The following is a 22,759-nucleotide window of genomic DNA, read 5'->3' as shown; positions in this document are numbered from 1 at the left end:
CCACAACACTGCAGGGGCGAAGCTAGATGGAATGTCATGCAGAAGAAAAGAACCAGCCTCCCACGCAGCTCCTTGAGGCTAAAAGTAAGCAGCTTGTGCGAAAGTCCGAGCTGTTTAAAATCAAAAAGACACAAGCGGTGACGGGATTTAAAAATGCAGTCGCAGCTGTCCCCTTGAAATATAGGGAAAAAGTATAATTGAGGGATAGAATGCAGAACAATGTCATACATTCACCCCAGTACACAGATCTGGGCCTAAATCCATTGTTTTTGTTCTCCCCATGCCATTCCAGTTTGAACCCAGCCATATGCAAATCAGTCTTTATCCTGCACCCAATGGGAACAGTCCAGCTCAAACTGCCATGCCAGGTACTCCCTGGACTGGAAACTAGCATCCTAGAATTGGTTTCGGGTTTCACCCCTCATCAGCCAGGATAGCTTGACTCCAGTGGCATGGAGAGCACAGGACCCATGTCTGGGCATACCCCTCCCACTCGGGGTGACAAATGCCAAAAAAAACAATTGATGGACTGAATGCAGAACAATATCATACGTTCACCTCAGTACAAAGATCTGGGCTGGACTGGACTGTTCCCATGAGGCACAGGGTCAAGATTGATTTGCATATGGCTGGGTCTAAACTGAGTTGGCATGGTGAGCAAAATAGAAATTGTTTTAACCCAGATCTCTTTACTGGAGGTCAGTGGCGGCTGGTGACATTTGAAAGTGGTGAGCCGTAACTTTATTGTCGGCCTGCGCTGGATACCGGAAGTTCTAATTTCTAATTTAAAATATTTCTAGAGCGCAGCGTACACCTTGCGGTTTCTTGGCGCTGGGGGGATTGGCTACTGAGGGAAAGAGACCAGAAGAAAGGATAAGAGAAGGTATTAAGAGAGTTTAAGAAGGGAAAGCCTGGCTGAAGAGGAACGTTTTCAGATCTCTACGAAAGGGAAGGTACTGAGTGGCAGAGCGGAGGGAAGTTTGGGGGGGTTATCCCCCCTAGAAAATTTTGAAAAAAAGAGTGGACAAACGGTGCATTTTCAAGCAAATTTGAGGAAGCTGGAAAATTACTATTATTATAATTATAACTATTGTTAGCTAGCCTTAGAGTTAGTGGAACTCCCTGAAAACATACGTTTTAATTTATTCATTGTTCTTACAAGTTTCAGCAGCAAAAAGCCCCTGTGGAAATTCAGCATCAAAAAGCAGAACATCTAAGCCTGCTTCCCAGCTTCCTGGCGAGCGATTTGCTTGTATTTGTGCCTTTAGTGAGGCAGAGTAACAGAGTGTGTTGTATATCCGAGTGTGGTTTTCTTTTTGGTCTACCTGCCGTTGGTGCACACGCAGGACTTGAACATGCAGTTATGAATTACCAGTTGTAAAGGATAGAGTAACAAATAGGGGCGAGTTCAGGCCCTGGGAGCATCTTTTCTCAGCTCCCTCTGGCCCTCCTGCTGGAGTTCGGCCAACACAGCAAGACTTACGGGAAGACAGACACTAAGGACAGACATACTTCACCTGCACAGAGACACACACAGGCGCGCCGATTCTCAAATCCGCAAAGCTCTAATTCACCTCAGCCTTCACCCACAACGCCTGCTGCTATTATAATTGGACCTGCACTAAGATGCCACAGACAGCTCTGTAAAAGCATCTCTGATCTGCGCCGCCCCCTGCTGTTCAGAGGCCGTAACACAGCTCTATCAATGCACCTAATTGCTCACCCAGAGCACATGGCCACCAAACCCCAGGGGCCGCCACGCCAATATATATCCTTAATATATTAATCCTCTGAGGATGGACACATATTTGCGTGGTGGCCCCTGGCAGGGATTTGGCGGCCTCCGGCTCTGTTCCACTTCTAAACACCCTGACCCTCTCCCTCTTCCGGGGCCCCGCCCGGACCCCCTCTTCCAGGGCCCCCTACCTACGCTCCTTGCCCAGGGCCACCATGAGCCTAGAGCCGCCCCTGCAGAGCACCAGGCTATTGCAGTAAGATTTTACACGCAACCCAGTCACTGTACCTCAGTCCTGCACCCCCGAACGTTACAGTAGTAATGACCCCTCAAACTACACGCTCTAATCCACACCTTCAAGTTTTCCATATACACCACGAAAAAGAAATATGATGCGAGAGCGTACCGGCCTCCAACCAGAGCAGACACGGCTCGCTCAGAAACAGGATTTGTATCCATCCTGCAAAAAGTCCTTTTTTCTAGTTTCCCAAATGTTAAACTCATACAGAAAACATGTCCCTGATCAGGCAAGGATCCGCTTGGTTCAATTAGACACACAGGGTGAACCAGTTAACGCGGCATCATTACTGTTATAAGATAATATATCACCTCAGGCGAACAGTGTATATTTCGAAACATTAGGTCTGCCTAATAATTGTTAAAGTAAGAACAGGCATTCGAATGAGAGCGCCCCATATGGAAACATTCTCGCTGCACTGCACTGCCTGTTGTGCCATATAACAGAGACAAATATTTGATGGACTTTAACTAGGAGCAGCAAGGGCACTGCTGCCCCAGGCTTGAGTACCATTGGCACTGCCCTTGCTGCCCACGGTTTCAGGGGTCACAAAGACAACGTAGGAAAAGGAAATAAACGGGCCTCTGCGTGCACTGTTGATTTTCTGTGGATTTCACTCAGTGATTTGCCCAGAATCAATGAAAGATTAGCCGACGCTGGGAGCTGGACAAAGAGGAAAGAGTGAGAGTGGGATACCAAGAGAGACAGCAGGAGAAACAGAAGGGGAGACAGAGGGAGAAATCGAGAAAACGAAAATCAGAAAGACGGGCAGACAGCGACATGAAGGCAGGATGAACGTGAAAGAGTACTGACCTTATGATTTGCGTTGCCTGCTCGGCTTGAGTTTTGAGTGTTAGGTCCCCTGACTCGGCCATTCTTATGAGTTCTCTGGCTCGCCCACCTCCGATCGTTTTAGCTTCACGGTTTGGCGCCAACAGTTCAGGAAATTCTACCGATGCAGAGAATGGATTGCCTACAATGGTTCCATGGTTTGGAGTCCCAACACTTAGAGGGATTAACAGGAGTGCAGCCAAGACTTCTTTAAAGGTAATCCACCATGAAATAGAAAAACTAGTATAGATAGGTAGGTGTGCTCTACCCAACGGATCAGTTGTAGAGACTTGGTGGCAAGGTCTGAATTATTAACCAGAAATGTTCAATACTCTCTTTTTTTATTTTTTTGCAGAGTTTTATATAGCGCGAACTAGACCCAAACCGAATCAGGTATCAGAGCGCTTTACATAGCACCAGTTACGTTACATGAGGACACACTTTCATTTTTTTAGGCACGGGGAGATTAAGTGATTTGCCCAGAATCACAGGAGTTTTTGGCATAATTACCGAGACTCGAACCCAGATCCCCAGGTCCGAGGTCGAGCGCCTTAGCCGTTAGGCCAACTCCTCTCCCCTCTTAATTTCACGTTCCTCGTCCCAGTACTGGTACAGGTGGAAGGCTCACTGAAAAAAAAAACAGGCTCCTCCGTTCAAAACGAACCTATTTTTTTAAGCTCCTTACTTAACAGTCGCAGACGCCATTACGGGCGGGTGGGGTGGGGGGTGGAAATGGTGGTGTCGCGCTGCGGAGGGGATAGGGGTGAGGCGGGTTAAATAATAATTATAAAAGTAAAACTTACCTGGCTTCCCGCCTTTAAGTTCTGAGACTCCACACTCGCTACTCCCGCCGTCTGCGCTTCGAATTCCCAGGGTGCTGCTCGTCAACAGGAAGGCTGCTGGCAGCCTCCCTCCCCTCCACCGCGGCGTCTTTGATTAGTCCGGCCGCTGCCCCACCCGCGTCATTTTCTCTCTGTATGCTGCAGCATACAGAGAGAACAGGAAGAGTAGGCGGTGTTACTAGAAGGCAGGGGGGAGCGGCTTGCCCGCTGTTGTTAATACTGTCTGTTTGGGCAGCCTGAGGCCGCCCAAACAAACAGTATTATTAACAGTGGGCAAGCCACTCCCCCTGCCCTTGAGTAACACCGCCCACTCTCAACCAGGAACTTCTGCTTTCTCGCCGTGCGTGCAACCCCCCTGTGACACTGAAGGTGTCACAGGGGGGTTGCCAACAAATGTTCACTTGTTCACTCAAGGACATTAGTTTAACTTTACTACAACAAAGCACACCATTAACAAACCTTTAGCATGGCTGAAAGAGCTGTTTACAAAAACACACCAACATACCATTGTTACACTAAGATGTTAAACATTTCAGATTAATAGAGAGATCAATAACAACCTCCCTATTGCTTAACCATACCACTCCAACCCCAAAACATAACAGCAACTCCCTTTAACTAAGAACCCTGTTCTTCAGGACCAGGATCCTTTTCAGCCCAACCACTGAAGGACTGGACTTTTTACAGTACCAGCGGTGCCAGGGAACAACACCTATAACCTTCATGGGATACCTGTTTCGGCGCACAAACTACAGAGACACGGGACACTTCCTTCGGCGTCAAAGATTCAAGGTTTATTACTGCAGGGAACACAGAAGTCACGACAAGTACAACACGTGCAACTTGGGGAGACTGCTTCAAATTGGTTCTGTGGATCGCTCCTTTTATACAAAATTAACTCATAGGACAACATGGTACACAAAAGTTTACAACCTGGTTCCCATAATTATCCCCCAGAGGGGTCGCTTTGGTCACTTTGGTACACATAAGGTCCGGAACATAAGTGCGGAAACATTTGGCGGTTCCCAACTGTAAAAACCCATCTTCCCAACATTAGTGAATTCTAATCGGCAGTAAAACAGATCGAAATAGGGACAAGGACAGGTGCAGAGGAAGATGGAGACAGTTTCAGGAATGAAAATACAGCAGCTCGAATGGATCACCTTACATACCCCACCTCGATCTGCTAAGATCACATCTAAAACCATACGGTTTTGTAACGTCATAAGTCTATCCGCCTGAAGTTCTGTGGTGATATTACCAAGGGCACTGGCAGTAATATTAGCTGTCGATTCTACCACTCGAGTCAACTGTCTTAGGTTCCTACTATTAACCATAGGTCCCCAAAATGGGAGGAAACCCTTGAAAAAGTCTCCTGCCTCTTGACCGGCAGTATCCTCTTCGCTAATTACGCCCCTCACAACTCTAGTTTTGTGATAATCTGCATCTACAGTAAACGTCGGAGGCAACAAGTTTGCGATAAAACATGAGCCCATGAAGTCAGAGGGCAACCATGCATACGCACGATCATGACAAATAAAGTATGTACCCTTGGCAGCCAAAAACACAGGGGACGAGACCATTGGCAAAATATAATTTTCAGTGCAAGCACTCTCTCCAAGTCGGGCTTTCGATCTACGGCCGCGACCTATTAAACAAAAATTACCAATGTGGGGTACGACCCATATCGGAGGCGAGCTTTTAAGCTGTTTTTCACCAGTGAACACACTATATTCGCCTCTACTTAGGACCCTATAGGCTTGTACCTCTTCTTCAGGGATAAGCGAGGGATCATAGATATCGCTACCTAAATCCTCTATTGCTATAGACAAAGATTTTTGGTACGAGGTAGGACCAGGGTAGGGGGAACGTGGTTCTCGAATGGGGTGGAAACCCAGTGCGCTTCGAAACATTGTTTGAAATGCTCGAGCAGACCCTTGGGAGCTATACGGTAACACCAGATATGGAATTCCCTTATTCGTAGTATGTGGCATCAACCCACACACCCAACAATTAGTAGTGTTAACCACTAACTGATGCTGATGAAGGAGCTGAATAAAGGAATTGTTGCGGAATTCTGCACGTCTAGCCTGCTCGTGTTCAGGTAAGATGTGAAAAGAATGAGGAGAAACAGTGGAGGTGAGTTTAAGGTCAGGGGTAAGAGTAGGTATAGTAGAAGGCAAGAAGTAAGACATTGTGTAATACACTCCACCCGCCAATAACGCAGAAACAGTCACAAACAGTACGAATATTTGGAACACAAAACATTTGGTACGACTGAGTTGCTGCAGCTTGAATCTTTGTGCTTGAGCTCTTTCCAAGTCCATCAGCTTCGAAAATGCCATTCCCTATGACCGTCCGCAACGTTTCTTGACGCACTTCGTTCTGTGTAGCAATAGTCAATTCCTAGGAGTTCCCAGAAATCGACGGTCTTTAACCTAGCGTCAAGACCTACTAACCAGGAGGAAGTACACGCGCGGCCCTACGGCCTTTATTTCACAAATATATATATATATAAAAAAAAAAAAAAAATGTCTCTCAGCTGTGGAAACAAAAAGTGTAAGGAACGAAGCTCAATGAATATATACAAAATAATTTACAATAGTATGAGTGTTCAAACTGATCATGGAAAACGGGATAATGCACTTGTCAAGGGACAGAACGGGGTTTTTTTATTAGTCTTTAGTGCTGGATCTCAAAAAATATCGGGTTTTCCCAGGATGTGTCTGTTCGTTAAACAAAAGATCCGTTGAAGGGACAACGCCCTGTTGATCAGCTGAATGTTCTGGTCTTGAGTCTTCTGATGACAAGTGTTCAATAATGCCTTTTTGCTGCACTGAGGATTCTCCGACAGGTTGTGCGTCGCTGAAAGGTACAAACGCCGGCAATCCTTCGGTTTCAGTTGATGCAATGCCTTTCCTTACCCACGAGTCTGCTGGCAACGGAATGGGGACTTTCTTGGTATGGGTGGCATGCACCCAATTCTTCCGCCCCTCGAGACGAACTGCAGTTCTCGTGGCAAGGAGGACCTGATAGGGTCCAGTGAACCTGGGATCCAAATTGTTCTTGCGCGAAAAATTTCGCGTTACCACCCAATCTCCGGGCTGGAGCTGGTGGCCTGGACCCTCCGTCTGCGTCGGCAATGCTTCGTGAACCTGTTGGTGAATTAACCTCAGTTTAGCAGTCAAGTCATAAAGATAATCGATCAACATTGGATACTCAAGTTCACAAAAGGCACCCGGTCTAGGGACCCCCCAAACATTGGCAGGACGACCGAACACTATTTCATAGGGACTGAGCCCTACTCGGGAGTGTACAGTTGCCCTTGTTGACAGTAATGCTAAGGGTAAAGCGTCAGGCCACGAAAGACCTGTCGTAGCCTGAATTTTTGCTAGTTTTAGTTTAAGGGTGCCATTGTACCCCTCAACCAAACCAGCTGACTGAGGATGATTGGCACTATGGAATTTCTGATTAATTCCAAGGCCCTTGCACACACTCTTCATCACACTCCCCACAAACTCACTTCCGTTGTCTGACCACACAATTCTAGGCATTCCATACCGAGGGAAGTACTCCTTCAGTAGGATTTTCGCAGTGGACAAAGCAGTATTGTCTTTGAGAGGATAGGCCTCAATCCATCGGGAGAATGCGCAAACAACAACTAAAACGTATTTCAGATTATTGCATCGTTCCATATGGATGAAGTCCAATTGGATCACCTCAAAGGGGCATGAAGGGGGAGCAAAACTACCAGGAGGAGTTGGGGTTCCCTTACCAGGATTGTACAACATACATACCATACAATTCTTAACCAAGCGTTCAGCACATTTCGTAATACCATCATTCTTCCACACAGGAAACAGCAATTTACAGATACCTTTCGCGCTAATATGTGCTAACCCATGTGCCATAGTCACAACAGCCAGCACATACGCATCAGGCAACATCCATCTTTTCTGTTCCGATAAGTCAATCCAACAACCATTCGCATCCAACTTTCCCGTACTTTCTTTCCACTTCGCCTTTTCAGTCTCGGTGGCCTCATTCTGAATTGCTTTCACACTCTCGATAGTGTTTTCACACATACTTGATTCTGCAGGCCACCTAACCGAACTCGTCACATACATTCGAGTGCTAAGGTTCCGGGCAGTCTCCTTAGCAGTCTCATCCGCAAACGCATTTCCACGACCAACATCATCCGTTACTTTCTGATGTGCGCTACATTTGATTATGGCCACCTGTTTAGGCAATGTGAGTGCATCTAAAAGATCATTTACAAGCTGTCCATGTTGAATCTTCGTACCATGTGACGTAAGGAATCCTCTCTCTCTCCACAGTCGTCCAAAACTATGTGCCACACCAAACGCATACTGGCTATCTGTAAACACATTCACCCGTTTATCTTTAGACAACACACACGCTCTCGTCAAAGCAATTAACTCAGCAGCCTGAGCCGAATTCTGACTTAATCTTGCACTTTCCACAATCGTTCTCAATGTAACTACAGCATACGCAGTCGTCACATCACCGTTCGGCAACTTGAAACAAGAACCATCCACATACAAAGTACCATCGGGATTTGTCAATGGAGTATCTTTTAGGTCAATGCGACCCTTGGTTTCCTCTTCAGTTTTGAGATAGCAGTCATGTACTGCTTCACCACTTGATTCTGCGTCGATCGGCAGCAATGTTGCTGGATTCAACACATTACATCGTTTTATCCGTATATGACTGGCCAGCAACGTCAATTCATAACCAGACAATCTTGCACTTGTCAGATGTTGAGTTTTCGTTCGGTTCAATAGAGTGTCGACTGCATGCGGAACCATTACCGTGAGCATATTATCCATGACTAGACCTGCGGACTGTCGAATGGACGCCGCAGCTGCCGCTGTTGCCCTTAAGCAACTTGGCAAGGCTCTTGCTACTGGGTCTAAAGTCGAAGAAAAGTAGGCACATGGGCGTTGCTTACCACCAAAAGATTGTGTCAAAACACTTAACGCGCAACCATCCCTCTCGTGAACGTATAGTGTAAACGGCTTACTGTAGTCAGGGGTACCCAACACAGGAGCCGAACACAGCGCATCACGCAATTCAGAAAAACTTTTCTGACATTCTTCAGACCAAGGTACTGGGGATGAAACATCCTTGCACGTAAGGGCTATCAATGGTTTCGCCAACAATGAAAAATTTGGAATCCATTGTCTGCAGTAGGACGTAATACCTAAAAAGGCGCGAACATCTCTCTGGGTTTTTGGCACAGTCATTCGGGAAATCGCTGCAATTCTCTCTGGGGTCAACCTTCTCCCTTCTTTTGACAATAAGTGACCTAGATAGGTAACTTCTTGACAACAATACTGTAGCTTTGAAGGCGACACCTTGTGGTGCAAGTCATGTAGATAGTGTAACAATGATACTGTAGCCGTTTTGCAAATAACTTCTGTATCAGCTGCCACTAAAAGATCGTCAACGTATTGAATCAAAGCCGCACCCGTTGGTAATACAAAGGCATCAAGCTGACCTTTAAGTGCTTGGCTGTAGATTGACGGACTCTCACAGTAGCCCTGTGGAGCGCGTTTTAGCCTAAAACTGCGACCTCCTAATGAAAATCCGAATAGGTCTCTGCTTTCCTCTGCAATCGGGATGCTAAAGAAAGCATTTTTTAAATCGATCACTGTGAACCAGGAGGCAGATGCCGGAATCATTGTTAATAAAGCTGTAATGTCAGGTACCACAGGAAATTGTGGAACTACTATTTTATTTACCTCTCTCAAATCTATTACAAAACGATATACAGGAGGTTTAGTTGGGTCAGTTCGTTTCAGAATTGGCAATACAGGGCTATTACACACGTTTCCACGAGTTTCTTCAACAACACCTTTTCCAATGAGATCATGAACGATTGCTAACAGCGCTCGTTCGCCCTCAAGAGAAATACGATATTGAGGTAAACGCGGTAATCGCGCATTCGGTTTCAATTGAATCACATAGGGTGGAATGTCTAACAGGCCCACGTCATTGGGACCTGTGGCCCATAAAGACGCAGGGAGGGAACTCAATTCCGGTGGGAATTTATCAACCGATAAATACATGGGAGAGATCACTCTCCGTCCCAATGTAAGTTCCACTCCTTCGGGGGAACAATACAATGTTGCATATAATCGTTTCAACAAATCCAGGCCCAAAAGATTTTCACCACAACCTGTAGAGAGAATCAGTGGAGCGGTTAGCTCACGAGGTCCAATCATAAGAGGCAAAGGGTTAGAGACTGGGTTACTAACAGGGGCGCCAGAGAATCCGACGGAAACATTTGTTAAGCCAGACAAAGGTGCGCCAGGGAGTTTTGAATGCATGATGGAACTTTTCGTCGCACCAGTGTCTAACAGAAAAGGCTCAACTACACCTGATGTAGCCACTGCAACGTAAGGCCCACTCTGATCGACCGGAACTGACACTACTCCCTCTCTTTGTCGTTGGCTGTCCTAGTAATGGTCATTTACAACAGTCTCGTGCCCTACGTAATAGTCATCCACATTATACTGTGCAGATCGAACTGACCCCGCATTTCGCTGGTCAAAACAATTATTTGCGTCTGATTGATTTTGATAACGATCACTCTGATTGTGGGATGAACCACGACCTCTACCACGTGGTGCCGGTTGGGGACCACCGCCACGATTTCCTCGTGTCGACACACCATTCAGACGGTCCCGTAAAGCAAGACAATCATATTTTAGGTGTCCCTCTTTCCTACAATATGCGCACTGATTATACCCAAGTGAAGATCTGTAATCAGAGTTGTCAGAGCGCGGCTGTGTTCTATCGAGCTGTGCTCGTGGTCGATACTGCTGTTGTGCATCATTTTGGTTTGATCGTGGAGGGTATGCTTGCTGCAACAAAACCTTCGTTTTGAGTTCTTTAGTTTTCTTTTCTACACGATCACTTTCTTCCTTTTCCCTATTCTCATAATACTGGGCCGTTGCTAGTATTTGCGCAGGGGTTGAAACTGCCCACGCACTTTCTGAATTCTTCAATTTGTTGCTTAGTTCAGGCAGCAAATTTGACACGAATTTGTCAACGAATAACCGCTGGCCTCCCTCAGCGCCCATGTCCTGGCCGCTGTGGTCGACAAACGCTTCCTCAAACCTTGTAAAGAAATCTGAGACACTCTCGTCTTTCTTTTGCTTACAAGCTGATAACTTATCCCAGTTCACCTTCATTGCTGGCATGAGAGTTTTCATGAGCGTAATGATTCTCTGAGGCAAATCCAAGATCAACTGTTCAGGTTTAGCCCCACCGACTTGTAATGCATCAGCTGCTAGCAGTGCAGCCCAATCACCCCCTAATTCAACTGCGTGATCGGCTTGACGAATTTTAGCCCAAACTGGTTGCGGTACAACATTGCCAAACAACATGTCGATGTCGGCAATATTCATAATAGAAGCTTCTATCAGTTGTGATAATTCCTTATAATAACCAGCCGGATTTTTACGCGGATCGGGTAAGGATTGCTTCACTTGCAAAACTTCCGATCGTTTCCATGGAAGATGTATCCACACCCTTCGAAAATGCGGTAGCACCACAGGGTTCGCATTAGGATCACCAGGCACCCACAGTGGCGGAACTTCTCTCATGGGATACTGACCAGGAACCGCTTTCCAGTTCTCAGTGGTATCATCTAATGTCACCCGAGAATGTGCTGTGGATCTGAATGCTAATAAGCGTTCCACTGCACGTCGTACATCGTCTCCTATAATCATACCGTTCGAAAAGTGACTTTGAAGTTCAATTATGTCGGACGGTACATCATCTACATCATTATTGTACCATTCTTCCCTCAAAAAGTTACACATCTCCTCAAATACGAATCTCTGCGTAGGCTCATTAAACTGAGAAAACGTATCAAAGACTACACGTGGAGTGTAATTAGCAGGATGTCTTATCCACCTATGTGCCATTGTTACTAACGTCTCTTTCTCCCTACCACTAGGGATCTGACTCCGTCTCTGAGGAGTTTCAGACGAAAATAACGGACCAGAAAGAGGTGAATAAAGGGTAGCAACAGAGTTAGGAACACGCTTACGAACAGAAGGGGAAAGAAAAACAGGGGCAACAACACTGGAGGTGAAGGAAGGCATAGTAGGAACAGACAAGATAGTCGGAGTAGCAGAAACAACAGTCTGCGAAGGTACAGGTACAGGAGCAGTAGGAACAAGAACAGGTGGTGGAACAAACGTAGGGTTAACAGCGGGCTGGCCCGCAGCCGCTGGAGCAACAAGAGGAACAACAGGAGGAGCTATAGGAGGAGCTACAGGAGCAGTAGCACCCTGTACATAAGGAGGTGGTGATTTCATCAAGTATGATAACAAGGAATCCTCCTTCAAATCTTCTTCTTTCTTTTCTAGATTATTCGGTAAAACTGGGTAACATTTATCTATTTTCATGTGATGCAATCTAGTAGCGATTTCCATATCTTTTTCTTCTTTGTCTTGTCTATATTCTTTTATAGCTTGCATTATCGGAACAAACTCTTGCTTTTTATCCTTTTTAAGTTGTTTGATTTCTTTCTGCTTGGCCTCTTTACGCCATATCCGAAAGGAATCAAACATAGCTGGCCTAGCTTTCTTTAAAAATAATTTAGCCTCAAGATTATCTAAAATCGAAAGTTCAAAAGTTCCGTGTGGTGGCCATCTAAGGTCACCGTCTTTCTTTGTATAGCGGACCCAGTAATCATTATAGATTATAGGACCCACCCCATGTCGACTATATAGATCATGTATCGGAGTTCCAACTGGAGGTATCGGACACGAGTCCTCCAACCGGGAATCCATTGCGCAACATTTGAAAATACGAAACAAATTACTATGGCTAGGCATCGTGCACACTAACCTAGTATCAAACTTCAAGGATTACCGAAGCAATGAAACTTCGTGTAAGTCAAAAACCCTCGGTTTTTGGCAATTGCAACTGTCAAATAATACTAAGAACCAATACTAAGAACCACAAATGCAATGGAACCATGCAATACAACAAAGCCTTAAGGCTATCACAAAGCTCGGAGAGCTAACCACAAAGCCTGAGAAGGCTATTACAAAGCTCAGTGAGCTATTACCACAAAGCCTTAAAGGCTAACAACAAAGCTTTCAAAAGCTAGAACCACTACTAAGGACTGGGAGCGACCCACAAATACTTAACTCAGAACTTCAATGGCGTCACCAGGAAGGCCCGTCTATCGTCTCGCTTGTACATAAGGTCTACGCCGGGCGTCGAAGACAGGTCGACAGTCAAGGCATCGGTCCGTCGCAGCCGTCAGGAGGCGGGAATCTTCGCAGGGAAAAACTTCGGGCCACTTATTTCGATAACAGGATCGATGAAGCGGGGTGCACCTTCCCTCGGAGATTTCACACGAAGTTCCTCACGATCATCAGGCTTTGGACCGGTACCGCTGAAGTCGCCCCACGTTGGGCGCCAACTGAAGGACTGGACTTTTTACAGTACCAGCGGTGCCAGGGAACAACACCTATAACCTTCATGGGATACCTGTTTCGGCGCACAAACTACAGAGACACGGGACACTTCCTTCGGCGTCAAAGATTCAAGGTTTATTACTGCAGGGAACACAGAAGTCACGACAAGTACAACACGTGCAACTTGGGGAGACTGCTTCAAATTGGTTCTGTGGATCGCTCCTTTTATACAAAATTAACTCATAGGACAACATGGTACACAAAAGTTTACAACCTGGTTCCCATAATTATCCCCCAGAGGGGTCGCTTTGGTCACTTTGGTACACATAAGGTCCGGAACATAAGTGCGGAAACATTTGGCGGTTCCCAACTGTAAAAACCCATCTTCCCAACATTAGTGAATTCTAATCGGCAGTAAAACAGATCGAAATAGGGACAAGGACAGGTGCAGAGGAAGATGGAGACAGTGGGGGATTGAAAAGAGTGTAAAAGGGGAGGTATCGGGAAACACGAGATACAGGCATCAAAGGGACGTGCCTAATGAGATGCACGGCTGAGACAATAAACCGGACGGCAAGATGAGCCTCGAGCGGGGCCATCTGCCTTACAGTATCATCCCCCTCATCGTAAAAGATATTTACAAAGTACATGTGTCTTCCACAAATATCCTGAGAGTCCCAGGGTGACGAAGCGGACAGTGTCCGTTCGCTGGCTACTTGAGGGCAAGAGACAAAATGGATGCCGTATCTAAGATGGAACCCGTGGGTACAGATGAAAAACCCACATATCAAACGAATGATTTAAGTTAGCACAGCGAAACTGCGCACACTTACTAAACTCGTCATTTGCGGTTCTTAGATACCAGACTCGACCATATTCGTGTGAGTCGAAAACATCACTTAAAATTGTCACGGAACCTCACCACTTTTCCATTTCAACAAACCTAACCTTTATGGGGGTTCCCAGAAAAAATGTTCATACAAATGTTAGCACCAAACTCTAGGTCTCATTTATGGCATTTTGGCATAGGGCCGGACAGCAAGACACCTTGCTTTGTGCACTACACCAAAGTAAAAGGGCAGGAATTCGTTTCCCTCTTTGCTGGTGCTGTTTTGGCAGCCAAGCGCCCACTTAGCCACCCCTGCACCATGGTCCAAGAGAGCCTCCGTTGCAGCCAGGATTGTTTTTGTGCAAGAAGGGGCATCTTCCTGCACAAAAACAATCCTTCCTGGCATTTTCCTCTTTCTGTGTGTGCTGCAGAATTCAGCACACATGGAAAAGGAAAAACAAGGAGAAATTAACATATTTGTCCTTGTTACGCATCACCTTGAGATGTGTACGGATTTGACAATTCCCCAGAATTCCACCACTTTGTAAATCTGAGGCAGCATCTAATTTCATGGGTGATTCATGGGAAACCCCATAGCAACCTTGTATCGCCTCCCGGGTGCAAATTAAAGAGACAAAGTGATTTGCGCTGCGTCGCCTTACTCATGATTTATGTGGCTACTCGAGGCCTCGCATGTACCACCTTATGTGGTGCAATAGAGACGCAGGGCTTTCATAAATAAGCCCCTGTGAGCTTAACACATGTAAAACATGTCTTGCACAGTGACAAAATATACAATCCTATCAAAGTCTATTTCGTCCTGCCCAGGAGCCGCATCAGTGCCCCAGTCACCAGGTCTAGGAAGGAAGAGTGAATTCTGAGCTAGTGAGGCACGTTTTTGCTTTTGGGGTTAGCAACTGTACATGGTTGGCCACACCTATACAAGTGTCACTATCCTTGCCCAGCACCCTCTGCTGTCCAGACAATCTGAGACAGCTGCAAGACAAAGCATAGCACTTTTGCTTAAAAGTCTTTCACTCCATTTTTCATTTGCTGAAATGAAGCATGTATTCATCCATTTTCTGAATAATACTTAACTGTTTTGAAACAATACAGAAAAACATTGCCCCTTTGCCCCAGTCAATGGTGTTTGACTGTCTCCAGATCATTGTGGTTGCATTTGTCAAATTCAGTCAGTTAGCCCCAGCTCATCTGACATCTTTCCACAATTTGACAAATGTCTTATTTTAATGTTATGCCAACTCTGCCTGATATTGAGTAAAGAAGTTATTAATCCAAATGACATTCTCCCTGCTTGATCCCAGGTGGACAGAACTAAAACTTGGAAAGGGCTATTATTATCTTATCTGCAAAGTGATATCCCTACATGTCTTATCTCACAACATTAGTGCCTGACCACAAGTTGCCAAGAGTCACAAGTGGTCTACTTGTACACATTTATCTTAATTTTCTTAAATGCTAACCACTGCCTTTATGTGTTTGCATGGTCATAGCATAGCACTCTGAAACCTGACACCATGCCCTCTTACATGAATATTTCAATAGATAAGTTCCTCCAATATTACATACTGAGGACCTAATTTAGATGTTGGAGGAAAGGTCATTTATTTTGTTGTATATTCACACAAAAAAAGGAAAGCAACCATATGATGCCTCTTATATTTCATGAGGGTTAAGTGTTGGAAACCCCAAGGGTTTGTTAATACTGTCCTCACCCACTAGTTGGTGGCATGCTTCATCATAGGGCTGCTTCTACCCCCTGTTGCAGGCAAACATACAGGGGGGAGTGCAAGAATACTTTTGGAAAAATCTTTTTTTTTTTAAAGCATGTGGGATCTACTTTGCAGAGGCAGTAATAGGATAAAACTATCTAGGCAGGTGCCCTCTCTAATCTTTATTCATGGGCTCGTCCTAACAGGGTTAAAAAATCTATGTTTGGGTGCACTTAGGGATGAGACGTTCCAATCATCCTCTTTCCTTTTATCAACATGTTTCAGGCATATACATCTGCCCTCTAGGGGTCATTGGCATTCCTCAGGAATTAGACCCCTTTCTCTCACCTCCCAACACAGTTTTGATGTAGAGGATTTTTGGTTACTTGGCGTATTCCTTTTTAGTAACATTGCAGGGAATTCCTGAAGTACAATAATTACCTTTAATTAACCTGATTGGGAATTGTTTAACCTCATGAAATTTAAGGGGCATCATGTGGATGCTCTCCCTTCTTTTGTGTGAATATATGTAGTTATAGGGAGGATTAGGGAAAGATAAAACCTCTCATCCCTTGTTTCTAAGTGTGAAAGAATTAATGTTGTCACACTAGCAAAGGATGGCCCGACCAGCAAATTCTAAACTGGGCCCCAAATCTGTTAAGTTGCCCAAAAACTCACTTTTGGATTGGAAATGTCTCCCGAATAGTCAATGGTTGTGTGCCCTGCCCTGAGTTCCTGATTACATGAAATTTCAGCCAACTGGGAGGGATACCTGGTTATCTGCACATAAGTGAACACAGTAATTCAGCACTGAAAGAGGAAGCTCCTAAAGTCCTTACTGTGGCATGAAACTCTGCTCTGGACCAGTCAAACTTGGATCTACTACTATAGCTGGCAGTGGGACGTGCCCCACTGTCTGAACTTGGAAGGAGAAGCAAGGGCTTCCCTCCAGCATCTGGAAAATCCTTTAGTGCACAACCCCCAACATTGTTAGTGCTTCCAGAATGTGAGATGAATACCTCCAATTTCCTCATTCTTAGGAAGATCAATGCACTTGTTGAATATTTGCAGATCTATCCTGCTGCTGCTGTTTGCTTTGTCTGTGTTCATCACAAGAGCCAACCAAATCAGTCAAGAGAAGCAGGGAATATTTTGAGAGTGTTTTGAGGTTCTTTATAGCCCTCATAATAGACTAAAGGAGGGCCTCCCAAACAACTGCAGCAAGTGACCTGATTGTCTCCTTCATCCCACCACATTTTCTTTGACTTCTTCATTTGATCTTGCTGTTGTAGCGATGGGCAAACATCTGGAACTCTTGCCAGCAGACCAGGTGCTCTAAGTCAAGCCCTTTGTTCGAACTTTGTTGCATTAATTAAGTCAGGTGAGTCTTAAGTCTGCTTCATTTATCTTTTAGGTTGATCCTCCCTGTGTGAGGAGCAGCAGAGCTGAAGCAGCTAGAACCATCTAGTTTCAACTTGACCAATACCACAAATCCTAAACAAAGGAGGAAGCATTACCTTCCTGCAACCAATAAAACAGTTTCCTAACTCAGAGACACTGTCCCTGTATGTGCCATTATACCTGCACTGTTTTAATTTATATCAGTTTTTTTGTGTTGGCGAACACTAGGGTCACAAACTGTAATAGTTATCAAATCATAACCAAATATTAAAGTATTTATGGAAGTTATGCAATCCTTAACTTTGGTGTTCTATTATCCAAGACATCCTTCTTCCCACATAAGAAGGGACTGCACATAAGAAGGGAGGAAGCCTCGCTGTCATCCATAAGTCTTCCTGGCCATGCATCCTCCTAGGAAGGCAAGTAACACTCAACTCGGTGGATTGCTGACATGGCATTTCCCTTCCTCTGCAACTCAGAACACCACCTTCCATCTCATTCACACGCCTCCCAAGCAAAACAAGGACATCCTTGATGAATTCCCAGATCTCCTCACCACCTCATCCATCCGACAGGCACACATCACCCTCTTGGATGACTTTAGTCCGCCAGACATTACAACCCTCAAATAATACAAGTGAGATGCCCTTTTCAACCTCATTGAAATACTCAATGTGGTACACCATGTCACTCAACCACCACTCTCCACTTTGTCATTCTCATCTCCATGTTTATCACCTGTGACAAATTGGGTTGTTGGCTGATTGGGGGGTGAGCCCTGATCAAGCAACAGCCACAATCCCTTACAGGGCGAGCTACACAAAATCACTAAATAATCCTGTGCTTTAACCTTGTGTAGCATGGCCTCGGACATTTTTTAAAGTGCTACTTAAGTGGTTGGAACAATAAGTGCCTAACTAGTAGCATTTAATTTATGGGCCCTTGGTATACAGCATAAGGCTCTACAAGGGATTTACAAGTAAATTAAATATGCCAATAAGGTGTATGACAATCAGACCATGATTAGGGGAGTGAGAACAAGCACTTTAGCACTGGTTAGCCTTTGTAATGTGCAAAATTCCTAAGGCCAACACAAATTATTGTCATTAATAATTGGAGGTATGGAGGAAGACCACTCTAAGGCTGACAGGTCTAACAGTGCATTACCAACAAATTAAGGACAACACAGAAGAGAAGCCCAGACTTTCTGGTCTCTCAAAGACTATTTACAGATAACCCAATGCTTGAACTCATCGGTCACCCTATCAATTCCACGTCCTACACCAATTCCCTCCTAAATAACTTCAACAGTTGTTCGGAAAGCCCTAATTACAGAGCCTTCAGCACCCTGGTTCTCTAAAGACCTTGCTTACAATAAACGATCCATCCATAGGCAGGAAAGAATATGGAACAAAAAGAGAACCCCCAAAGTCCTCTCCTCCTCTAAAGTCCATCTGCTCTACAGGCAGGTATCTCATCCTATCAGTCAAAGCAAAATACTATACCAACACCATCAAACAAGCAACCAATAGAAGCAGTATCAATGCTAACTATCTCCTGCACAACTACCAGCGCAGAAATCTTACATAAAATAGATGATGCTCTCTTGACCAAAGATAACCTGTGCCTCCTGATGCTGCTGGACCTCTCAGCTGCCTTCAACAGGCTTGACCAGCCTATGGTATCCCAGCTAGGACAACGGTAGGCTGCAGACTAAGAAGTGTTATGTTATGTTGATTGTATAGTGCACTAATCACCCGCAATGTGTGCAGGTAGTAATACCCACTGCATTATTCAAAGAGCCAGGTCTTCCGCTTCTCGCCAAACTTAAGAAGGGTAAAAAGAAAATAAGACAGCAGGCCTTTTCCATCTATGCACCCAGGATCTGGAAAAACATCCTCTTATCCATCATTACTGCTCCAGCCCTGTTCTAATTTAGCAAAGAGTTGAAGATTCACTTATGCATCGCAATGCATTGAACAGTTTCAAGCAAACTCCATCTACTCTCACTGGTTGACTTTATGGTTGTCTTTGACCATGTACAGAACTCTGCTGCCTTTTGGTGAGGGTCACTCTATAGAAATACCATATACATACATTGGTAGATCTTTCTATAGAAACAAGGACTTTCTACCACGCTTATGCCCGATTTACGATCTTTTAGTGTTCCATCATTACACCAAGAGGCATTGAAATTGCAAATTCTTCATGCTGGAGAAATGTACATGGTGAGCGAAGATACAAGGCATCCAGGTTTATTGTGACACTTTAAACACACAAAAGGTGATGGGAGAAATGCTTCCAATAGGTCTAACCATTGGCAATCACTTGGGTTAGCATTCAAAAACATTGTTCTTTTGCCCACCTCTGTTTGTATCCAGTCATATGCACGTTTATATTGTGACAATTGTTATTCTCCTAAAAAAAAAATCCACTGATACAGGTATAGTGGCTACAACCCTAAGCTTGCCTCACAAAATCAATTAAGGATTACAACTGAACAGTGAGGGCTATGAAACATCAGTGCACAGCTGGTGATATTGCATGGGTTCTCTTATAGATAGTAAATATTTACAATTTGTTGATAGCATCAGTTTGGTATTACACCTTTATATTGTGTGGAATACCAGGGACCTGGATTACAACCACAGTGTGTTACATTACTGTTTCAATTTTGTATTGTGCTTGTGTATTCTCTGTAATTTATTTCCATTATTTGACTTCTGTTTTGTAATCAGAGATATTTCGGTATGGATATTCACATTGTTATTGGAACTGTGAATATCCATCAGTGATGTCATCAGTTATGACACTGATTATGTCATGAGTGATGTAACATGTGAATTCATCAGCAGTGCATTGCAGGGGTGCAAATTATAGTTAGTCCAACTTAGTATGAGTGAAATGACAGCCTAATTATACCGTCTCTGAAACCTCAGTTTTTTCAGTGAATATCTAAGGTTTTCAAAATGCTTATTCCTAACTATAACGTCCCTGAAAACTCTAGATTTTTCAGTGAATTTCTAAGGTTTTTATAAAAGCTAATTCCTAAGTATAACGTCCCTGAAACCTGTGTTTTTTTCAGTGACGTTTTTGTATATGTTTTTTTTTAAAGATGTTTGTAAATATTTTTAAATTTTCTGTCAGTCTTTTTCAGTCTTTTTATTATGTTTTAAAATAATTATAAACAGTGTTAAAAAAATAAAAAAGCTGTCGAATGATTTATAGTGTTCTCTCTTAAATTAACACTGTTTTATTATTTGCAATTTTCATCAATGTGATATAATATAATAGAATATTCAATTGAAAAATAATTTGCGCTATGTGTTTATCTATCTACAGTTTCTTAATTACATCCTTCTTGTACATTAACTCTATTATTTCTCTCAAGTACATTTGCTGAAATATACATTCTCATTTATCTCTGGTACAATATAGACAATAAATATATAAAGTATTTGCTTTTAAACACAATTTTCCAAATGCAATATATATTAGCATAAATACTAATCCAAATTTTAATTATAAATAGTAATTGCTGTGCATTTTCTGTGGTACAAAAGGGGGTGGTGATGGACGGAGCATCTGAACCAATCAAACACTCACACCCAGTCAAAAGATCTGGGTTTAATCCATCACCGTTCTTTAGCCCACTCTGCCACCCCAGTTCAGACATGGCTATATGCAAATCAGTCTGAACCTGTGCCTCATGGGTAAACAGTCCAGCCCGAACTGCCAAGCCATGCCTTCCCTGGACCGGAAACAAGCTTCCGAGGACCGGTTTCTGGCATTACAGCCGTCTTCAGCCCGGCTTGCTTGAATCCAGTGGCAAAGTGAGCAAGGGACTCACGTCTGAGCATACCCTGCCACACCTATGGCGGCCAAAAGCGGTACAAAAGGGGGTGGTGATGGACGGAGCATCTGAACCAATCAAACACTCACAACCAGTCAAAAGATCTGGGTTTAATCCATCACCGTTCTTTAGCCCACTCTGCCACCCCAGTTCAGACATGGCTATATGCAAATCAGTCTGACCCTGTGCCTCATGGGAACAGTCCAGCCCGAACTGCCAAGCCATGCCTTCCTTGGACGGGAAACAAGTTCCGAGGACCGGTTTCTGGCATTACAGCCGTCTTCAGCCCGGCTTGCTTGAATCCAGTGGCAAAGTGAGCAAGGGACTCACGTCTGAGCATACCCTGCCACACCTATGGTGGCCAAAAGCGGTACAAATGGGGGTGGTGATGGACGGAGCATCTGAACCAATCAAACACTCACACCCAGTCAAAAGATCTGGGTTTAATCCATTTTCTGTTCACACCTTCCCAATAGGCCGAATAATGTATGCAAAACTTTGGCTTCAGAAATATCCAATATAAATTCGTCATTGTGTGTTCACATCTTCCCAATAGGCTGAGTACTGTATTCAAAACTTTGGCTTAAAAAATATTAAATATTAATTTGGTAATTCAGAAGGCAACCTAGATTTGAATTCCAAGTTGGCATTATTACAATGTGTCCACCCTTTATTTCACTTTAAATACACAGTATAGTGTCCAGATGTGGTAGTAGGTCCAGCATGGAAAATATAGCCACTGCTATAAACGTTCTTCCGCAAATAAGTATTTGACTTCCAACAACCCTTTTAATTTTTGTTTCCTATTTTCTTCCATTTGCTCTACAACATTGTAGCATTAAAATTAGATATCTTCCATATCTTTCTATATGTAATGTAGATTACATTGTTGATCGACAATGTAAAAATGTCATGTCCTGATTGGCTGCTTTAATCAAATTGTTTAAAGGTACTGATTTACAGTCTTGTATTGTCAAGTATATGAATTGTTCTGTTCCTATATCAGTGACAGTAGTAAATGAACACTCTTCACATTTATGATCCCATCTGTAACCTAGTCCAAATAAGTTTTCAATCAGAATTCCTTTATGTCTAACACTCCAAGCATAACTGTTAAAAATTCTTGGGCATCTTGTTGTACATTAGGAGTAAATGTCAGTGAACCACTACATATATCCAAAAGATGCTGAATGCCAAAAGCAGCATGAATTTTACTTTTGTCAGTAACCAACTGTTAAAATACATGATGTAATAAAGGACAACATATTTTTTCATGATTTCACAATGAAGCTCTTCTGGATAGAACACTACATTCAGTATCAGATTAGCATAGCAGTTGATACCTGAACTATTTTCTAACTGATATCCTAAATCTCATCAACAGTTTCCATTTTCTTTTTCTTTACGCCTTCAAGTTTCTGTTCATTTCTTTTCCTTTTTTTGAACCTCAGTTCCATCTTTGGCAAGTTTCCATTTTGGACAGGCAATACGTTTCTCATATATGGGGTATTCACCTAAATTAGGGGCATAAAGTCTTCTTAAACGATTATACTCTCTTACACAATTTGAATCAGCACTAACTTTTTTGTCATCAAAATCTATCAAATACAAACCAGACAATGTTCTTACTCGAGATAATGCAACATATGCCATTTCCTCTTTGAACACTGTTCTTCCAATATTTACAAAAGCGCTGTCTATACTTAAACCTTGTGATTTATGAATAATTGCTGCATATGCTAAAGACAGAGGAAACTGTTTTCTGCAAAG

General features: G+C 43.8%; 1 protein-coding gene across 1 annotated transcript in view; it reads left to right on the top strand.

Moving 5' to 3' along the window:
* The window catches only part of LOC144817691 (long-chain-fatty-acid--CoA ligase ACSBG2-like), a 432,359-nt gene that overhangs the window by 155,401 nt on the left and 254,199 nt on the right, over positions 1 to 22,759 (top strand). The gene's annotated exons all lie outside the window — the stretch shown is intronic.

Source organism: Lissotriton helveticus, chromosome 2_1 (genome assembly GCF_964261635.1).
Source record: "Lissotriton helveticus chromosome 2_1, aLisHel1.1, whole genome shotgun sequence".
NCBI classification, from domain to species: Eukaryota; Metazoa; Chordata; class Amphibia; order Caudata; family Salamandridae; genus Lissotriton; species Lissotriton helveticus.
Note: the sequence above shows the minus strand (reverse complement) of the source record. Positions and strands in the feature narration are given on the sequence as shown.